This window comes from Somniosus microcephalus, chromosome 28 (assembly GCF_052327205.1).
Source record: "Somniosus microcephalus isolate GS21.2 chromosome 28, FLI_Smic_1.0, whole genome shotgun sequence".
NCBI classification, from domain to species: Eukaryota; Metazoa; Chordata; class Chondrichthyes; order Squaliformes; family Somniosidae; genus Somniosus; species Somniosus microcephalus.
The window spans coordinates 5,549,172-5,572,113 of NC_141014.1; positions in this window are offsets into that span (position 1 = coordinate 5,549,172).

Sequence of the window (22,942 nt, forward strand, 5' to 3'; positions counted from 1 at the left end):
GTGCAAAAAAAAATTCGAGGAAGCATTGCCCCTCGACTGTCAAATCCCCTACAGCTATGACCACTGCATTTCTACACTTTGCTGTGTCCCCCTGTGCAGTCATTTGCCCTACAGTGCAGTGGATGTGCTCTAGACTGCAATCCCCCGAGGTGTTGTCACTCTCAGCACTTGGAAATATATCACCGTTCCTTCATCGTCGCTCGGTGAAAATCCTAGAACTCCCTCCTTAACAGCACTGTGGAAACAGCAGTTCAAGAAGACCCATCACCAGCTTCTCAAGGGCAAGTAGGGACGGGCAATAAATGCTGGCCTTGCCTGTGACGCCAACATCCCGAGAATGAATAAAGAACAGATCACATTTTGAAGCTAAATGAGTGAGTCTGGCTCCAGAGGAGTGAAAGTTGACAGGTCTGAGCGAGGGGGAACCGAGCAGGGGGAAGGAGGAAGGAAAAGTTCAGTCAGTCCCACTCTGGGAGTTGCTGCTGTCAACACTTCCCCACAGGGCTTGCCAACTGTGGGAGGCTCCTCCGCCTTTCGAAAGGTGGAGGAGCCCTGTGGAGAAGACTAACTCCACTCACTCCAGCAGGAAAGCAGGGCGCCATTGCATCCCACTAGAAACATCAAAGGCTCCGGTGGACAAAGAATTGAGACACCAGGTGAAGCGGCAGCTTTTGACAAACTTGATGGCGGCATCAAGATCGTCAACTACATCTGACCCATTCGCCTTGGATAAACTAAACGCAGCCCTGTCGACAACCATACCTGGAAAAGCTGCTGGTCCAGATGTGCTTTCCCAGAATTCCTAAAAGCACTGGAACCCAAAACAAAGCGATGGTTGACCTCCTTCTTCTCCGAGGTACTGGCAACCAGAAAAATTCCACCTATCTGGAGGGAGACTAAAATAATTGCCCTCCTGAAACAGGGGAAGAATGCTTGTGAAGCCATGGGCTGCTTTTCAAGCTCATCACCATTTTACCCTGCAGAACAACGATCCATCTTCTCAACTCCGTGCTTAGCGACCGACGCTCCAGTGTGTACACTGGCACCCAGAAGAGCAGATATAGGACATTGAACAACGGACTCCCACAGGGTTCTGTCCTGGCACCCATGTTATTCATCGTTTACACAGTGACCTGCCGGAAACAGAGTCCCACAAGTTCGTATACGCTGATGACATTGCCTTGGCCACGCAAAACATGAATCTGTCCGTCACCGAGGAGACCCTGACCAATGGTTTACCGAGGATGGAGGCCTACTTCCACCGATGGCAACTTCGGCCAAACCCGCAAAAGACCGTCACCTCGACATTCCACCTCGACACCCTCAAGCAAACCAAGCTTTGGAAGTCTCCTTTTGTGACGCAGAGATGAACCATTCCAAAAACCCCTCCTGTTTAGGAGTCACGCTCGATCGCACCCTGTCATTTAGACAGCATCTCCAGAACCTTGGGAAGAAACTAAAGAGTAGGGTCAGCTTGAGCCAGAAACTGGCCGGATCCACATGGGGAGCAGACACTCAAACCCCCCATACGGCAGCACTCGCCCTGGTGTACTCTATGAAGTATGTGTCTATACTTAATGCAATAATGACAAGACAGCTTGGAAGATTCAACGTAGGTCTTTACTTAATACCAACAGGCGGGAAAACTGAGGGGAGATCAGTACCCACAGTACTATTTATACCCCTATGGCCAGGAGTGGTACTACGGTATCACTACGCCCTACAAAGTAGTGCTGCCCTGGCCATAGGTTTAAAGTAACATACCTATTACATACACAACATTCCTCCCCTTTTAATTAAAACGTACCCGTGCAATTAAGTCAATAGATGCCCCATAACTAGGGCTAATAACATTTGGTAACACAATATACATAACATATTTACATCAAGAGTTGTCTACTTATATATATATATAAAAAGAAACATGTTATAGATTCAGTCTCTGAGGAGGCCTCCTGTCTCGACTAGGATAACGTCTTTCTCTAGTCGGTCTCGGTGTAGGCGGCGGTACTTCCGTCACCCCTTCATCGCTGGACTCGTCGGTGTCTGATGGCACATCCTGTGCCGTGGAGATCACTGGAGTGCTGAACTCCTCGCAATCCTGAGACCTCTATAACGACGAGCTGGGCCGTGATTCCGCTGTAACAATGTGCTGAGACGTTTGAGGTAGTGAATCAGTTGGGTTTCTGGACTCCACAAGTTGATCAGCATGTCGTCTGATTATGCCTTCCCCTGTCTCAACTGTGTACATCAAGGCCTAGAATTTCAGTATAGCCAGTTTTGGGGCGCTAACGTTAGCACCCGCCCGAAGTTAGCGCCCGCCCCAAAGTGGCGCCCCCTTGCCGGAAATTCAGTCGCTTCGCCCTAAGAGGTTGCTGGAGCGCTAAAAGAGGCGTTCCACTACTATCTTTAGGCGCTAAGCCGGCAGTGCAGAGGGATAGCGCCGAGGCGGGGCGCAGCGCGGGTGCGGTCATTTTTTGATTGACAGCAGACCCCGTGGCGCCGACCAGCTCTTAAAGGGGGAAGGGACGATTTGGTCTGCTGCCACGCCCTGCACACTGCAGCTCTGCAAATAGGCCTCAACACTGCTGCTCAGCCCCAGGGAGTCATGGCAACGCCAGAGAAGGCCCGTGAGCGTGCCCTGCGCTTCTCAGAGCGTGATCTGGACATAATGGTGACAGCTCTGGAGAAGAGGCGCAGGATCTTGTTCCCAGAGACTGGGAGGAATCCGACCCACCAAGAATACACCAGAGCCTGGAAGCAGATCGCCAACAGGGTGACGGTCACCGGCGATGCCCCCAGGACCCACACCCAATGTCGGAAAAAATACAACGACCTGACCAGGATTGTCAGGGTGAGTACCCTTTCCAGTCTCCTCCTCATTCTTGCATGTACACCTGACATGATGGGCAAAGGGAGCTGAAAGGCCTAATGGCCAGCCCTCAGCCAGCAGCTTTGGGACAGTCATGAGCATCAATTGCCCATTCTGCACTCTACACTCTGGCCAAGCTATTCCACCATGGGAGGCAGTGCACAGTACATCAGGGCTACACTCTGGCCAAGCTATTCCACCATGGGAGGCAGTGCACACTACATCAGGGCTACACTCCGTACTTACAGCCCGTCCTTTCTCTTGCAGGCTAAACTTGCCAATAATCGCCAGGCCCGTGCCAGGACCAGGGGAGGCCGCGCCAAGCTGCAGAAGCTCACTCCCCTGGAGGAGCGCGTGAGTGGGCTCATGGGAACCCGGCTGATCGTGCCCACAGCGTGCGGAGTAGCCGACCCTCCACTGCCCGGCAATGGTAAGGACCTCGCCTTTTGGCCCTCTCGCGTCGCACTTGCGCATCTGAGCTACCTCCTTTGCCACTGTCCCACCAATGCGCTGAATGCCACCAGTCCTGACTCCCTCGCTGACGCTGTCTCCTCACTCTGAAGCTACTCTTGTGCATTCCTGCTTTCAGCTGGTGACGACCAGGTCCCTGAAGCTGCCAGTGACAGCCCCTCCGAGCAGGAGGAGGAGGAGGAGGAGGAGGAGGAGGAGGAGGAGGAGGAGGAGGAGGAGGAGGAGGAGGAGGAGCAAGAGCAAGCCGGACCATCAGGGGAACACTCAGGTCCCGCAGGAGAGGACGAAATGATTGACACGTCCTCACTGGGCGAGTGCCTGGACCAACTGTCGCAGGGGATTGCAGCTGCTGGGACCAGTGGCGTCCAGCCACCCAGGAGCCCTGCGCGTGGGCCGCGGCCTTCCCCCCAAAGGGGGGAAGGATCAGAGGGGAGTGCAGTTGATCGGGACACTCGCCGCCACCAACGTGGCAAGGTTCCCCTAGTTCGGTCCCCTGCTCCCCAGCGGGAGAGTCCCGACTCCAGTCCGGACACCTTCACCTCGGAGGAGGCGCGGAAGCTGGACAAGATGGCCGAGGGTTCGGACCGGCGCCACATGGAGCTCATGCGCGTGGTGGGGCGCATGCCTGAGGCCATCGAGTCGCTGGCGACCAGTGTGCGCGAGTTCGGGGCATCAACTGCCGCGAGTGGCCGCATGCTCACTGATGCCATCAAGTCCCTGGCGGGTGTGATGCGGGCGCACACCAGGACAACAGGGGCACTCACTGCTGCCACACGCGCTGTCTCAGGCAGGCATCGCCAGGGCACCCGCCGCACTGCAGCATCCCAGCGAGCCGCCCCTCGGCTGATTGGTGCGGATCCTGCAGTGCGGGCCCGGCCGAGTGCCAGCACGCCACAGCACCAGCCAGCGCATCCCAGACGCCAGCTTGCCCACATTGCGCCATCCGTCGCCGCCACTCCCCCACTGGGGCGTCAAGGGCAAGCGGCTGGAGCTGATGGTGGCCAGGCTCAGGTGCGCCACTCAGCAGCCGGCCCCTCGAGGCCCAAAGGCCGTGTAGGCCGCCCCCCAAGGGCATCTGGCGGAAGGACATCTGAGCCTCAGGCGCCTTCCCCCAGCCTCGCAGCAGCCACTGGGCAGAGCTTGCGAAGGAGCAGCAGGCCGGGCAGGGGAGGCAAAAGGCTGGACAAGGTCTCGCCCTCGCGGGCCACTCAGTAGAGGGTGTGGCCAGCTTTCGTTTTATATGGCGGTGGCCATCTTTCTTTTGCCCATGGTTGTTTGGTTCGTGGGCTTATTTTTTGCGTTAAGGCCGAGGTTGAGGCCAGGCTTGTACAAATGTGGAGTTACTCCTCCCCAGTTTGTGGGAGTGAGTCGTTTGTTGGGCTTTTTGTGGGGCCCGTTGATTGTTTTTGGGGATTCATGTGGGAAGGGGTTTTCATTTTTGTGTAATAAATAATTATCTTTATTCATAGAGTCTCCATGGTTGTTCTTGTTAGTGTTTCTTGGCTTCGCCGGCTGAGGGCTTGCGGAGCGGCTGCATTCATCTTCCCTCATGGCCACAAGGCATTCCCTGACAGGGGGCTTAGAAGTAACGTGTAATAAGGTGGCGTCGCGCGGCCCTTGGCCCTGGTCGCTCCCTCCTGGGAACGTACTCCTGTTCCTCCTCCTCCTCCTCCTGCTCCTCCTGCTCCTCCTCCTGAGGTGGTGGTCCAACGTCAGGTGGCAGTGCCTGAGTCCTGCGGATAGCCAGGTTGTGTAGCATGCAGCAAACTACCACAAATTGGGAGACCCGGTCCGGCGAATACTGCAGAGATCCTCCGGAGCGATCAAGGCAGTGGAACCGCTGCTTGAGGACCCCAATAGTTTGCTCGATGATGTTGCGGGTGGTTTGATGGCTCTCGTTGTATGCCTCTTCAGCAGTGGTCCTGGGCGCGCGGAGCGGGGTCATGAGCCAGGTACACAAAGGATAGCCTTTGTCCCCGAGTAGCCATCCTCTTGGGGGAGGCTGTGCCTCGAACATGTCATGCACAGTACTCTGCCGCAGGATAAACGCATCGTGGCTGCTGCCTGGAAAGCTGGCATTAACAGCCATGATGCGCTGCTTGTGGTCACACACCAGCTGCACATTCAGAGAATGGTAGCCCTTCCTGTTGCGATACTGCTCGCCATGCTCCAGAGGGGCCCGCAAAGCCACATGCGTACAGTCAATGGCGCCCTGCACCAAGGGGAAGGCCGCGAGTCTTGCAAATCCCAATGCGCGCTGATGCTGGCTCTCCAGGGCCATGGGGAAGGTGAATTGGCGTCTCCTTCTGAACAGTGCTTCGGTCACCTGGCGGATGCAGTGATGCGCGCCGTACTGGGAGATGTTAGCTATGTCCCCAGCAGCGGATTGGAAGGAGCCGATGGCATAGAAGTTCAATGCCACCGTCACCTTCACTTCCACCGACAGAGACGTCCTGCACCTGAGCTTTGGACGCAGATCTCTGCGAAGCAGGTGGCAGATCTCTGCAACCACCTCCTTTCGGAATCGGAGCCTTCTAACACATCGCGCGCCAGTCATGTTGAGGTAGGAGCGCTGCTGGCGGTATAGCCTGACTGGGTAAGGCCTACGTGGCCGACGCCTGTTGCCCCCTCTGCCTCTAGCCAGGGCTGCCCCTCTCACAATGCGTCTGCGAGCCCTACGGACATGGCGCTGCAGCTCCGCGTTGGCACCTCATGCAACTCCCATCAAATCCTGGCAAACAGTCAAATTTCCAAAAGGCCACTTGCAGCGCTCTGGCCTGAGTCCAAAAATACCTGAGCTGTTGCTGCTTGAAACCAGTTCGCTATCCTCCTTGTTGTGTGTCCAGAAATGCGTTGCACAAGAGTGTTTGCTGCAAAATGGCTGGCCTTTATACTGGAGGGTACGTCCCCTTTAATTTGCGCCCCCCGGGGCCCGCGCTGGCTATGTTGCGTTCCCTTTTTCAAACGCTCCGGCCGCCAGCCGCACAATGGGGCGGTCCGGCTGAAGTTTGGAATCGGGGCGGCCAAAGGGCGTTGCACGAGGATGTGACGTCATTTTCTGTGCGCGCATCCGGGCGGGCACTAAACTTTGCGCCGGCGCTAACGGCCAACTTAATTTGGGGCGAGGCGCAAACTGCGCTGCGCCTGGGCGCAACACGCATAGCGCCCGACATTCACTTTTCTTTAGGCGCTAACTGCTGGCGCAACCAACTGAATTTCTACGCCCAAGGGTCCCTGGCGGGCCTTTATCGTACCAGACCGCCACTTTTCATTCCTATAATCACGGGCCAACACTTGCTGCCCCACCTCGAAGCTCCGTGTCTGTCTGTCAGGAGCCCTACGAAATACTCGGTTTTCCACATCTCTCTGAATGTTTGGTCTGAGCAATTCAAGGCGAGACCTTAACCTTCTATTAAAGAACATGACGGCGGGGGCCTGGTTGGTCACCGTATGTGCAGCATTACGGTATGCGAATAGGAAGTTGTCCACCTTGTGTTGTAGTGGCAACCTTTCCTCCCCCATCGCCTTGATGGCCTTTTTAAAAGTCTGTACAAAGCGCTCTGCCAGCCCATTTGTAGCCGGATGATATGGTGCGGACGTATAATGTCGCACTCCATTCCTTTTTAGGAATGCTTGAAATTCTTCTGCCACAAATTGTGGCCCATTGTCCGAACAGACTTGCTCGGGCACCCCGTTCCGGGCAAAAATGGTCCTTAAGACTGCGACCGTCTTTTCGGCTGTCGTAGATGACATCTTTATGACCTCTGGCCATTTTGGATGGGCGTCCACTACAATAAGGAACATCGCATCCAGGAAGGGGCCAGCGAAGTCCACGTGGATCCTTTGCCACGGCGTTGAGGGCCACTCCCACGGATGTAGTGGGGCTTGTGGTGGTACGTTCTGTACCATCTGGCACCCTTGGCACGCTTTTGCTACTTCCTCAATGTCCCTGTCAATGCCGGGCCACCAGACGTAGGCTCTGGCGAGGCTTTTCATTTTGACGCCCCCCAGATGACCTTCGTGTAAGTCCTGCAACACTTTATGTTGTAATTTTTGAGGGACCACCACCCTGGCTCCGCACATCAATGTGCCCCGGCAGACGGACAACTGGTCCTTCCTTGCCGAAAACGCCAGCAATGATGCGTCACCCTGCGCCGGCCAGCCTTTCACGGTTAATTCGTAAACCCTTGCCAATGTTGGGTCGTTCCGTGTTTCCCGCTCGATACATTGGCTGGTGATGGGCAAGTGTTCCATAACAGCCGTATGATATATTTCCACGGGGTCCTGTACTATCTCTTCGATCTCGGCAGGCAAGGGTAGCCGCGACAGGCCATCCGCATTGCCATGCTGTTTGGTACCCTTATATTCGATAAGGTACTGGTGTGCTCCTAAGAACAGTGACCATCTCTGTAGCATTTGGGCCGTCATCAGGGGCACCCCTTTTGTTGGATTAAATATCGACACCAACGGTTGATGATCCGTCAGTAGTGTGAAACGTTGCCCATGCAGGTAGTGGTGGAATTTTTTTACACCCCACACCAGACTGAGGGCCTCCCTGTCGATTTGCGCATAGTTTCTTTCGGCTGTAGTTAACGACCTTGAGGCAAATGCTATTGGCCTCTCCGTCCCATTGGGAAATTTGTGTGACAACACTGCCCCTATACCATACGGGGAGGCGTCACATGCCAACCTCATTGGCATTTTTGGGTCAAAGTGTGCGAGCACTTCCTTTGATGTAATGAGTTGTTTACCCTTTTTAAAAGCAGCCTCACACGCTTCATCCCAATTCCAGGAGACTCCCTTTTGTAGCAATGAATTTAGTGGATGTAAAATGGACGATAAGTTCGGGAGGAACTTATGGTAATAGTTTATAAGGGCTAAGAATGATCGTAACTGAGATACATTCTCAGGGGGCGGGCCTTCACTACTGCCTCGATCTTTTCCGGGGACTTATGCAGGCCTTCCTTATCTATAATGTGACCACAGTATGAGATACGTTCCTGGAAAAACTCACATTTCTGCTTGTTCGCCCTGAGTCCGTATTGTTGTAACCGCAGAAGTACTCGCTCCAGGTTAGCGAGGTGGTCGTTATCCATTTGTCCTGTCACCAGGATGTCACCCAGGTAGCATTGCGTTCCTGGAATGCCCTGTAGGACCTGTTCCATGGTCCTCTGCCATATTGCCGGGGCGGACGCTACACCAAATACCAGGCGATTGTACTGGTACAATCCCTTGTGTGTGTTAATCGTTAGGAGCTTTTTCGAGTCCTGCTCCACCTCCATCTGTAAATAAGCTTGACAAAGGTCAATCTTCATAAAGTGTCTACCCCCAGCTAACGACGCGAATATGTCCTCTATCCGCGGCAGCGGATACTGTACCGTGTGCAGGACTGGGTTAATAGTTATCTTAAAATCCCCGCAAATGCGAACCTTCTTTGGTTCCCCCGGTGTGTTATTTGCAGATTTCTTTATAACTGGGACGATGGGCGTGGCCCACTCGCTCCACTCAATCTTTGTAAGGACACCTGCACTCTCTAAGGCATCCAGTTCTGCTTCCACCGCTGGCCGAATGGCATAAGGCACCGGTCTGGCCTTACAAAACTTGGGGTTTGCATCTTGAGCAATAGCTATTTTTGCTCTAATGTCCTTTAAGGTCCCCAGCCCTTGTTGGAACACCTCTGGCGTTTTTGCCAATAGTTTCGACAGCCTGCTTGTAATGATTGTATCATCCGTGGTGGTCTCTACTTTTAACTCGTGTATCGACTTCCAGTCGAAATGAATTTTTCTTATCCATTCCCTACCCAAAAGTGGTGGTCCACCATTTGGTAGGACGTATAAATAAAGTCCTGGCACTTTTCTGCCGTTGTATTTAACTGTTGCTTGCATTTTTCCCTTCGGGTAAACTTTTTGTCCCGTATATGTTTTTAATTTAATTTCCGTATCCTTTAAGGGAATGCGTTTGAACAGCCTGTTATAATCTTGTTCATTAATTACTGATAGGGCTGAACCCGTTTCCAGCTCCATATTAACTTCGACGTCTGCTACCTTCATTTTAACCCACATTGTGCTGTGGTCCTCCGTTTTGTCTACACCATATAACTTGAGACATCCCAGACCTTTAGGCTCTGCTTTTGTGCCTTCCTGTGACTCGTCTGAGCTACTGTCAGGCATCTTATGTATTTTTGTCCTTGCCTTGGTACTGCTCGGATTGCCCCCACAATTGGGTTTCGTACCAGACCGACAAACTTTCGCTATATGCCCCTTTTTCCCACACTGCCGGCATATTTTATCATGAAACCAACAATTACTTTGGTCGTGGGTGGTTTTGCCACAACGGTAGCATTTACCTTTGTGAAATGTCACCTCATGGGTGTCATAGCTGGTTGTGTTTTGTTGTATTTGAGCAGCACCCTGTGCTGCTGCTTCGTGGAACGATGCTATTTCAATCGCCTGATCTCGGCTGAGCTGTTTCTTGGCTAGCAACCATTTACGTGTATTCTCATTTAACATGCCACAGACAAATCTGTCTCTGATCGCGTCCGCCAATATGGCTCCAAACTAGCAATGTTTGTACAACCTTCTGAGCTCAGCTAAATAGGCTGCCTGCGACTCATCATTCCTTTGGTCGCGTCTGTAGAAGCGGTACCTTTCCGCTATAAATGGTGGCTTAGGGTTTAAATGTTCCCTTAACGTATCGACAATTTGGGCGTACGTTTTGTCTGCTGGCTTTTCTGGAGTAAGAAGATTCCTCAGCAGACCGTATGTTTTTGCCCCCATAAAATTTAATAAGGTTGCTACCTTTTGGTCATCTTCCACCTTGTTTACTATGCAATAAAGTTCATGCCTTTTGATATAGGCATCCCACTCTTCTGTGTCCTCAACAAATGCTGACAAACAACCTTCTTTAGCCATTTTAAACTTTTGAAGAGAAAAAAAAACTTTTCCCGCTTTCTCCACTAGATGGCGTTTTTCCCGCCTTTTCTCCCTCTGCTGTCAACGACCTCTCTCCAGCGTCGTTATTTTTGGCTCTTGCAGCTCCCGTTATTGCCACCGCCGCTATTAACAACGACCTTCCCCTCTCGTGGCCCGCTAGTCCTTGTGGCTCCATTTGTTCCCCAGATCGCCTGCCCGTTCTGGCCCTTGCAGCTCCCATTCCCCGGGAAGGATTTCAGTTTACCTGGCCTTGAGTGGACTTTTGCCCCGTGGCTGGAGCGCCCGTTCAGCCTCTTCTCTCAGCTGCCGCAGCCTCCAATGGAAACCTCTCTCTCTTGCTCCGTTGCTGCCGCTCCTCCCGAACCCGGAGTGCTGGGCGGCCTCCTTCGGCCGACGCTGGACTCTGCAGGCTGGCTGGTAAGAAGCCTCTCTCCTTCTCTCTCCGTACTGCTACCATTCCTTTGTTGCACCGTGTACTGGTGAGTTCGAACCTTACTCGTCGCCAGTATAAAGTATGTGTCTATACTTAATGCAATAAAGACGAGACAGCTTGGAAGATCCAACGTAGGTCTTTACTTAATACCAACAGGCGGGAAAACTGAGGAGAGATCAGTACCCACTGTACTATTTTTACCCCTATGGCCAGGAGTGGTACTACGGTATCACTACGCCCTACAAAGCAGTGCTGCCCTGGCCATAGGTTTAAAGTAACATGCCTATTACATACACAACATACTCTACAGCGGAGTACTGCTCTCCGGCATGGCTATCAAGTCCGTGTGTCAAATCCATTGATGTCCAGCTCCACCACACCTACGCCGCAAATGTGCAGTATCCAGAGGAAGTATTAAGGAGTTTAGCATCCTTGAAAGTAGATAAGTCAACAGGGCCAGATGAAATATATCCAAGGTTATTAAAAGAAGCAAGGGAGGAAACTGCGGAGGCTCTGACCATCATTTTCCAATCCAAATGGCAGTTGAGGCCAATTCATTAAATATATCCAAGAAGGAGTTAGATATATTTCTTAAGGCTAAAGGGATCAAGGGATATGGGGAGAAAGCAGGGACAGGGTACTGAATTTGGATGATCAGCCATGATTTCATTAAATGGCGGAGCAGGCTTGAGGGGCTGAATGGCCTACTCCTGCTCCTATCTTCTATGTTTCTATGAAGAAGAAAGCTGTAGACTGCAGGAAGATATCACTGGACTGGTCAGGTGGACAGAACAGTGGCAAATGGAATTCAATCTGGAGAGGTACGAGGTAATGCATTTGGGGAGGGCTAACAAGGCAAGGGAATACACAATAAATGGTAGGATACTGAGAAGTGTAGAGGAACAATGGGACCTTGGAGTGCATGTCCACAGACCCCTGAAGGTAGCAGGACAGGTAGATAAGGTGGTTAAGAAGGCATACGGGATACTTGCCTTTATTTGCCAAGGCATAGAATATAAGAGCACGGAGATTATGCTTGAACTGTATAAAACACTAGTTAGGAAGCAGCTAGAATACTGCGTACAGTTCTGGTCACCACATCACAGGAAGGATGTGATTGCACAGGAGGGGTGCAGAGGAGATTTACAAGGTTGTTGCCTGGGCTGGGGAATTTTAGCTATGAGGAATGATTGGATAGGCTAGGGTTGTTTCCTTTGGAACAGGGGAGGCTGAGGGGAGACCCAATTGAGGTGTATGTAATTATGAGGGGCCTAGATCGAGTGGATAGGAAAGACCTATTTCCCTTAGCAGAGGGGTCGATAACCAGGGGACATAGATTTAAAGTAACTGGTAGGATGTTTAGAGAGGATTTGAGGAGAATTTTTTTCACCCAGGGGGTGGTGAGGCTCTGGAAAGCACTGCCTGAAAGGGTGGTAGAGGCAGAAACCTCATCACATTTAAAAAGTACTTGGATATGCACTTGAAGTGCGGAAACCTGCAGGGTTACGGACCAAGAGCTGGGAAGTGGGATTAGACTGGATAGCTCTTTGTTGGCCAGCACGGACAAGATGGGCCGAATGGCCTCCTTCTGTGCTGTAAAATTTCTATGATTCTATTTTATGAACCCTAACTCCCAGCATCTAATCTTAACCCCTAACCCCAACTCCTAGCCTGCCTCGAATATTAACCTCTAACATTGACACCTGAACCTGAAATTGCATGCTGTCAATAGCCATTGTGATGTCATACATGCCACAGACCAATCATAATTGGATAGATTGGAAATTATTCACTCACCGAATCGTTTACACTGGGAGGTGAAATTTACTTGGCAGATGCATGGCAGATGCAGTATAATGTGGATAAATGCGAGGTTATCCACTTTGGTGGCAAAAACAGGAAGGCAGATTATTATTTGAATGGCAATAGATTGGGAGAAGGGGAAGTGCAACGAGACCTGGGTGTCCTTGTGCACCAGTCACTGAAGGTAAGCATGCAGGTGCAGCAGGCGGTTAAGAAGGCAAATGGTATGTTGGCCTTCGCAGCGAGAGGATTCGAGTACAGGAACAAGGATGTCTTGCTGCAGGGCCTTGGTGAGACCACACCTTGAGTATTGTGTGCAGTTTTGGTCGCCTTATCTGAGGAAGGATGTTCTTGCCATGGAAGGAGTTCAGCAAAGATTCACCAGGCTGATACCTGGGATGGCAGGAATGACGTATGAGGAGAGCTTGGGTCGATTGGGCTTATACTCGCTGGAGTTTAGAAGAATGAGAGGGGATCTCATTGAAACTTATAAAATTCTAACAGGACTTGACAGACTAGATGCAGGAAGGATGTTCCCGATGGCGGGGGAGTCCAGAACCAAGGGTCACAGTCTAAGGATAAGGGGTAAGCCATTTAGGACAGAGATGAGGAATTTCTTCACCCAGAGAGTGGTGAACCTGTGGAATTCTTTACCACAAAAGGCAGTTGAGGCCAATTCATTAAATATATTCAAGAAAGAGTTAGATATATTTCTTAAGGCTAAAGGGATCAAGGGATATGGGGAGAAGGCAGGGACAGGGTACTGAATTCGGATGATCAGCCCTGATCTTATTGAATGGCGGAGCAGGCTCAAAGGGGCCGAACGGCCAACTCCTGCTCCTATCTTCTATGTTTACCTGTCACCAGCATATCACCAAACTATCGATAGCTGTGATCTCACTTTATACTCTACCGCAGGCGAAGGGAGACGGAACAGGAGTAACCAACACTGGTCTCCCCCACCACATGGAGTAAAGGGAGCCCCCACCATCTCCCAGTCCAAAAACTGTTTTACAACAACAACAGTCGCTCATACCAACAAAAAAATGCAGCTTCCGCTTGGGTCCCTCAGGCCTCGCCTCTTTTACATCAAAGCGACTACGTACTGATACACGGGCCTCAACGTATTGATATGAAATGTTGCCTGTTACCAAGGCTTTGCCTGGATTTTTATTGGAGCACAAACTCAATCAGGACATATCTCTCCTTTCTTTTTTTTGTTGTTTTTTGAAATTTTTAAATGGAACATTTTACAGTAAATCACATTTACAGAGCTCATTCAGCTCTTTGTACAAAGTCACAAGCCCTCGTGCCTACAAGGCAGGGGTCACAGTCTCTACAAGCTTCTTGGTCGTCTTCACTTGTTGATCCAGATAGCGGGTCTCCAGGAATTCCCACAGATGAGGGTCGGCGCTCCCAGTGGAGGGTTGTGCAGATCCGGCAGACTCTGGTTGACAATCTTCTCCGTCTGCGGGGCTCTCTGCACCGCCGAGCGGAGCCTCCCGCTCTCCCGACCGAACATGTGGACTGTAAAATAAAGCTTAGAAAACACTAGATTAATATTTAAAACTGATCAATTTGTGGTTGCACGTTGAATTTGTTTCCTTATTTGCATATATTCAGCCATTGGCCCCCACATCGCAGACCCAGGGGTTTACACCAAGCTGCTGATTGGCTCACCACAATGGCAATCACATTAGAACCCCGCCTTTGCATTTTGTTTATTGGTTGTTGTTAATGCCGCTCAACCCTATCCAAGCATTGTGATTGGGGAAGCCGTGTGGTGGGCGGGTCTCCTGGTTGTGTGTCGCCTCCCACAGTCTCCTTCTTTCCTATGGTAGTAGGAAAGCAAATCAAATGTCAATATCTAAGTCAGATATCCAGGCCAAAGCTTCCGGTGTAACAGCGTGGATATCTTGTAGGCTGCCTGTGAATTTCCTCTGAGGGCAGTGCTCAATGATGTGCTCCAGGGTCTGATCAGGAGCTCCACAGTCGCATGATGGGGATGCTTTAATCTTCCATCGATGGAGAAGGTGGCAGCATCTACCATGACCGGTTCTGAGGCGGTTGATGGTTGTCCACTGTTTGCGAGGAAGGTTTGATCCTTCAGGTTATATTGTGGTGTCCTCTATAAGGAATCCATTCCGTATGTCATAGAAACATAGAAGATAGGAGCAGGAGTAGGCCATTCGGCCCCTCGAGCCTGCTCCGCCATTCAATGAGATCATGGCTGATCATCCAAATTCAGTACCCTGTCCCTGCTTTCTCCCCATATCCCTTGATCCCTTTAGCCTTAAGAAATATATCCAACTCCTTCTTGAATATATTTAATGAATTGGCCTCTACTGCCTTCTGTGGTAGAGAATTCCACAGGTTCACCACTCTCTGGGTGAAGAAATTCCTCCTCATCTCTGTCCTAAATGGCTTACCCCTTATCTTTAGACTGTGACCCCTGGTTCAGGACTCCCCAACCATCGGGAACATCCTTCCTGCATCTAGTCTGTTCAGTCCTGTCAGAAGTTTATAAGTTTCAATGAGATCCCCTCTCATTCTTCAAAACTCCAACGAGTATAAGCCCAAATCGACCCAATCTCTCCTCATACGTCATTCCTGCCATCCCAGGTATCAGTCTGGTGAATCTTCGCTGCACTCCCTCTATGGCAAGAACATCCTTCCTCAGATAAGGTGACCAAAACTGCACACAATACTCAAGATGTGGTCTCACCAAGGCCCTGCACAATTGGAGCAAGACATCCTTGTTCCTGTACTCAAACCCAACTCGCTACGAAGGCTACCATACCATTTGCCTTCTTAACCGCCTGCGGCACCTGCATGCTTACCTTCAGCGACTGGTGCACAAGGACAGCCAGGTCTCGTTGCACTTCCCCTTCTCCCAATCTATTGACATTCAGATAATAATCTGCCTTCCTGTTTTTGACACCAATGTGGATAACCTCGCATTTATCCATGTTATATTGCATCTGCCATGCTTCTGCCCAATCACCCAACCTGTCCAAATCACACTGGAGTTTCTCGGCATCCTCCTCACAGCACACACGCCCACCCAGCTTTGTGTCATCTGCAAACTTGGAGATATTACATCTAGTTCCCTCATCTAGATCATTAATATATATTGTGAATAGCTGGGGTCCAAGGACTGATCCCTGCGGTACCCCACTAGTCACTGCCTGCCACTTGGAAAAAGAGCCATTTATTCCAACTCTTTGCTTCCTGTCTGCCAACCAATTCTCTATCCAAGTCAATACCTTGCCCCCAGTCCCATGTGCCTTAACTTTACACGCTAATCTCTTATGCAGGACCTTATCGAAAGCCTTTTGAAAGTCCAAATACACCACATCCACTGGTTCTCCCTTATCTATTTTACCAGTTACATCCTCAAAAAATTCCAGTAGATTAGTCAAGCATGATTTACCTTTTGTAAATCCATGTCGCAGTTCTTCCAAGCATTTCGCCATCGGTCGTCAAGGCCGAGGGGAGATCGCTGAAGGGCTTCGACGATGGTCCAAAATGGCCTTCTAGATTTGAGACGGGTTGGTGGTAGGTTAATCAAGTCGGCCTGGATCGGCATGTCTTTGCTGGTGTAGTGGTTGTATTCATAGAATCATAGAAAAATTACCACACAGGTGGCCATTCGGCCCATCGTTTCCGTGCCAGTTGGAAAAGAGCTATCCAGCCTAATCCCATCTTCCAGCACTCGGCCCGTAGCCCTGTAAGTTACGGCTCTTCAACTGCACATCCAAGTACTTTTTAAATGTGTTGATGTGTTTCTGCCTCTACCACCCTTTCAGGCAGTGAGTTCCAGACCCCCACCACCCTCTGGGTGAAAAAGCTTCTCCTCATCTTCCCTCTAATCCTTCTACCAACTACTTTAAATCTAGGCCCCCTGGTTCTTGGCCTCTCTGCTAAGGGAAATAGGTCCTTCCTATCCACTCTATCTCGGCATCTAATAATTTTATACACCTCAATCAAGTCTCCCCTCAGCCACCTCTGTTCCAAGGAAAACAACCCCAGCCTATCCAATCATTCCTCATAGCTAAAGTTTTCCAGTCCTGGCAACACCCTCCTAAATCTCCTCTGCACCCTCTCCAGTGCAATCACATCCTTCCTGTGATGTGGTGACCAGAACTGCACGCAGTACTCTAGCTGTGGCCTAACTAGTGTTGTATACAGTTCAAACATAACCTCCCTGCTCTTATATTCTATGCCTCGGCTATTAAAAGAAAGCATTCTGTATGCCTTTTTAACTACTTTATCGACTTGTCCTGCTACCTTTAAGGACCTGTGGACGTACACTCCAAGGTCTCTCTGTTCCTCCACACCTCTCAATATCCTCCCATGAATTGTGTATTCCCTTGCCTTGTTGCCCCTCCCCAAATGCATTACCTCACACTTTTCCAGATTGAATTCCATTTGCCACTTTTCTGCCCAACTGACCAGTTCATCGATATCTTCCTGCAGTCTGAAGCTTTCCTCCTCACTGTCAACCACACAGCCAATTTTTGTATCATCTGCAAATTTCCTTATCATGCCCCCTACATTGAAGTCTAAATCATTAATATATACCACATAAAGTAAGGGACCGAGTACTGAGCCCTGTGGAACCCCACTGGAAACAGCCTTCCAGTCGCAAAAACTCCCCTCAACCGTCACCCTCTGCTTCCTGCCACTGAGCCAATTTTGGATCCACTTTGCCACTTTCCCTTGGATCCCATGGGCTTTTACTTTTTTGATCAGCCTGCCATGTGGGACCTTGTCAAAAGCCTTGCTAAAATCCATATAGACTACATCAAACGCACCGCCCTCATCGACCCTCCTTGTTACCTCCTCAAAGAATTCAATCAAGTTAGTCAGACACGACCTTCCCTTAACAAAACCATGCTGACTGTCCCTGATTAATCTGTGTCTTTCCAAATGAAGGTTTATACTGTCCCTCAGAATTGATTCCAGTAATTTGCCCAGCACCGAGGTTAAACTAACTGGCCTGTAATTGCTCAGTTTATCTCTTCCTCCCTTTTTAAACAATGGTGCAATGTTAGCAGTTCTCCAATCCTCTGGCACCACTCCTGTAGCCAGGGAGGATTGGAAAATGATGGTCAGAGCCTCCGCAATTTCCTCCCTTGCTTCTTTTAATAGCCTCGGATATATTTCATCCGGCCCTGGCGATTTATCTACTTTCAAGGATGCTAAACCCCTTAATACTTCCTCTGGAGACTGCACATTCGCGGTGTAGGTGTGGTGGAGCGGTGTTTACAAGCACGGACAGCCAAGGTGTTGGTGTCGATAAAAGCGTACCGGTGATAATTCTCATAGTAGAATTCAGCTGGACATCAATGGATTTGACACACGGACTTGATAGCCATGCCGGAGAGCAGTACTCTGCTGTAGAGTACACCAGGGCGAGTGCTGCCGTATGGGGGGTTTGAGTGTCTGCTCCCCATGTGGATCCGGCCAGTTTCTGGCTCAAGTTGACCTACTCTTTAGTTTCTTCCCAAGGTTCTGCAGATGCTGTCTAAATGACAGGGTGCAATCGAGCGTTACACGGCCACAGATCCAGGAACCCCGGTTACACGGCCACAGATCCAGGAAACCCGGTTACACGGCCACAGATCCAGGAACCCCGGTTACACGGCCACAGATCCAGGAACCCCGGTTACACGGCCACTAATATATAGTAAAACTTACCTGAACCTACTCCTGAATTTTTCCGGTTAAGAGAGATTTCCGGATATTTTTTAGGTGCCGGTTAAAAGAGAGTTTCCTGTAATACCCCCGGCCCACGCCACCCCTCCCCCCACTCTGAGCCGTCACAACTCAGTGGTCCCCGGCCTCAAACCGAATAAATTCAGCCGGAGGCGAAACGAGCCCGGGGCCCAGCCACTGGCAGGAGGCGACCCGGCACGGTATGAGTAACTCAGGAGGGTCCGCTTTCCTTGCCCATGTTTGACCTGATACCATGAGACTTCATGGGGTCTGGAGTCAATGTTGAGGACTCCCAGGGCCACTCCTTCCCAACTGTATACCACCGTGCTGCCAAAACTAGTGGGTCTGTCCTGCCGGTGGGACAGGACACACCCAGGGATGGTAATAAAGGAATCTGGGACGTTGGCTGAAAGGAGTGATTCTGTGAGTATGACTATTGCTCGAGTAGCCTGTGGGACAGCTCTCCCAATTTTAGCACAAGTTCTCAGTTGTCAGTGAGGAGGACTTTGCAGGGTCGACTGGGCTGGGTGTGCCTTTGTCGTGTCTGAATTCGATGCCTAGGTTGATGCTGTGTGGTCTGCTAGTTTTATTCTTATTATGCTTTTTTTGTAGTGTTTTATTAGGCCATTTAAGAGTCAACCACATTGCTGTGGAGTTACATAAAGGCCAGACCGGGTAAGGACGGCAAGTTTCCTTCCCTAAAAGACATTAGTGAACCAGTTGGGTTTTTACAACAATCCGATATCTTCATGGTCACCATTACTGATACTGGCTTTTTATTCCATCTTAATCGTTAAGATTTGCATTTTAATCAGTCAGTGGTTTAAATCAATCTGAACTTTTCCAATTCAGCAAGAAGTGAAAACCTGCTCCAAATGCTGAACAATCAGACATTTCCTGATTAAAAGCCTCTCATCTTTACTCCGCAATAGTTTATTGTACATTGACTGTTTCCTGTTTATACCCTGAAGATATGGAATATCTTTTCAATAACAATTTTGTCAATAAGGAAAATATGTTTTCCAAAGAAATTGCAGCGAGCTTTGCAGTAGTGCGGATGTGTTGCAGTTCCAGGCTCTTCCAACAGATGTCCTCGCCCTCCTTTGCCAACAAACTCCCAGTTCCACATTGAACAGAGTTACAATGTACGAGTAATTTGCAACGTGACGTGTGGTGAGTGTAAAATGCTCAGGAGGAACAGGTAACTTTGGACCTATGGTTCCCAAAGCTCTCCACCACTGAATGGCGGAGCAGGCTCGAGGGGCCGTATGGCCTACTCCTGCTCCTAATTATTATGTTATTTTGTTCTTAACAAGCTGAGCAAGGCATAACTTAGAGACCAAATTTCCCAGAGTTTTGAGCCCAAACAGACAAAGAGTTGCTTCATGTTGCATATTTACTTAATACAATTAACCCAACAGGTCAGAGTTCAATGGGCCTTCGAGCACTAACTCCTGACAAGTTGGACAATGTGTCAAAGGTCAGAACAACAACCTCTTGATCCATGTTTAGGAAGGATGATTTGGAGATAATTTTTGAAAGCCCTGTTGCTGTTCCCCAACAGCCCAAAGCTCATGGATCGTGGTAAAGCATTCTGAAACCTGTGAGATGAAAAGGAAAGAAAGAGAGACTTGCATTTCTATAGCGCCTTTCACAACCAGCGGACACCTCAAAGCTCTTTACAGCCAATGAAGTACTTTTTGAAGTGCAGTCTGGTGATTGTCCAGTGAGGGAAAACCATCAATTCTCAGATAAACTCATATTAATGATGATGTCGGAGTGGATCTCCCACTCTTGCAGCGGCTGAGAGACCAGTCATGGGCATGTTCACCAGGACTACAGGTTGCATAGATTTTAAGCGGCAGTGTGTGTTATGACTAAAGAACCATGATTGGATCGCAACCACCTAAAAGATTAACGATTTCCTCCTTTGATGACCTAGAATACTGGTGTTGTCCAGTCTACTAACCTCTAACCTTTACCCCAAACTTGAAATCTGGCGTTGGCAATAACCATCACGACGTCGGCAATGCCGTATATAGCAACCCTGATATTAAGAATACACTCAGCTCCATTTCTACACTAATGGTCGTGCCTCTAGTTGCACAGCTGATTCTGCTTTTTGTTCATGTCCCCGGAGAGGGGAAGGGAGACGGAGCAGAGAAAACCAACACTTGGTCTCCCCCCATCACATGGCGAAGAAGCAGCCGCAGCCATCTCCCCAGCCAAAAATTGCTTCATGCAGACAAAACCACAAACCATTGAAAATAACTGACCCTTCTTCAACGAATAAATCTGCCTCTCACTCGTGTCTCTCAGGCCTCACCTCTTTTACATCACACCGACTGCTCATGAGCCTTCACCTATTCATATGGACTTTTGTTTGTTACTAAGCATTTGCCTGCATTTTTAATCAGAGCCTAAAATAAATAAAGAACTATCTCTCCTTTCTCTTTTTGGTGCCGCATATAATTTGTTTCCTTATTTGCATATCTACAGACATTCGCCAATCGGGCAGCGGATTCCTCATCGTCCCCACGTGGCAGACCCAGGACTGCTTTATAGTCGCTGATAATTGGCTCAGCACAATGCCAATCAGATTAGCACCCCACCTTTTCCGTTTTGTTTATTGGTTGTTGGCAATGCCATTCAACCCTATCCGAGCCATGTGATTGGTGATGCGGAGTGTGGGGGCGGGCCTGTTGGTTATGTGCCGCCTCCCACAGTTGGCAAGCCCTGTGGGGAAGTGTTGACAGCAGCAACTCCCAGAGTGGGACTGACTGAACTTTTCCTTCCTCCTTCCCCCTGCTCGGTTCCCCCTCGCTCAGACCTGTCAACTTTCACTCCTCTGGAGCCAGACTCACTCATTTAGCTTCACAATGTGATCTGTTCTTTATTCATTCTCGGGATGTTGGCGTCGCAGGCAAGGCCAGCATTTATTGCCCGTCCCTACTTGCCCTTGAGAAGCTGGTGATGGGTCTTCTTGAACTGCTGGTTCCACAGTGATGTTAAGGAGGGAGTTCTAGGATTTTGACCTAGCGACGATGAAGGAACGGTGATATATTTCCAAGTGCAAAGGGATCTGGGGGTCCTGGTGCACGAAACTCAAAAAGTTAGTATGCAGGTGCAGCAAGTGATCAAGAAGGCCAATGGAATGTTGGCTTTTATTGCTAGGGGGATGGAATATAAAAACAGGGAGGTATTGGTGCAGTTGTACAAGGTATTGGTGAGACCGCACCTGGAATACTGCATACAGTTTTGGTGTCCATACTTAAGAAAAGACATACTTGCTCTCGAGTCAGTACAAAGAAGGTTCACTCGGTTAATCCCGGGGATGAGGGGGTGGTCATATGAGGAGAGGTTGAGTAGATTGGGACTCTACTCATTGGAGTTCAGAAGAATGAGAGGCGATCTTATTGAAACATATAAGATTGTGAAGGGGCTTGATCGGGTGGATGCGGTGAGGATGTTCCCAATGATGGGTGAAACTAGAACTAGGGGGCATAATCTTAAAATAAGGGGCTGCTCTTTCAAAACTGAGATGAGGAGAAACTTCTTCACTCAGAGGGTGGTAGGTTTGTGGAATTTGCTGCCCCAGAAAGCTGTGGAAGCTACATCATTAAATAAATTTAAAACAGAAATAGATAGTTTCCTAGAGGTAAAGGGAATTAAGGGTTACGGGGAGCGGGCAGGAAATTGGACATGAGTCTAGGTTCGGAATGGTCATGGCCCTGTGGGTAGTGGAGTGGGCCCAGGGGCCGTGTAGCCTGGTTCTGCTCCTACTGTTTTCTAATTCTGTGTTAGATTCCAGGAGATGGTATTATTCCTGTGCCTGGCTGGGGTGGAGATCGCCTTTACAGAAGGTAAGTACTGTAGAAAATATAGGGACAGAGTGATCTCCTGGAAGAATTTCGATCGCCTAGATGGGTCGGAGAGGAATTTCCCAGATTTTTTTCTCCCAAATTGGCCATGGGGTCTTTTATCTGGTTTTTCGCCTCTCCTGGGAGATCACATGGGTTCGGGTGGATGGAGAGTGATAGAAGATTTGAGGTTAGGATCAGATCAGCCATGATCTTATTGAATGGTGGAGCAGGCTCGAGGGGCCGATTGGCCTACTCCTGCTCCTATTTCTTATGTTCTTATGTTCTTATGCAAGTGCTGAGGGTGACAACACCTCGGGGGGAGTGCAGTCTAGAGCACATCCACTGCACTGTAGGGCAAATGACTGCACAGGGGGACACAGCAAAGTGTAGAAATGCAGTGGTCATAGCCGTCGGGGATTTGACAGTCGAGGGGCAATGTTTCCTCTAATTTTTTTCGGCACATGTCCGGTTTTTGTATTGAAAGGCCAGCAAGCCAGCTGTGCGGGATCCCTGGAGCTTACTGGGAACATTGGTCGGGGATAGACAGGCATTTATGCAACTGCTGATATGAGTCCCACATGGAGTGCTGCCTCCCTGAAAGGGTGCAGAATATTTTGAAGGGGGAAGGGGAACAGCCAGTTCTTGTGATCCTAGTAAACATAGAAATAGTAAGATAAGACAGGTTAATGCATGGCTGGAGAAATGGTGCAGGGCTTCAGATTCCTGGGGCATTGGGACCAGTTCTGGGGCAGGAGGGACCTGTTCAAGGTGGACGGGTTGCACCTCAACAGAGCTGGGACCAATGTCCTTGCGGGGAGGTTAACTAGTGTTGTGGGGGAGGGTTTAA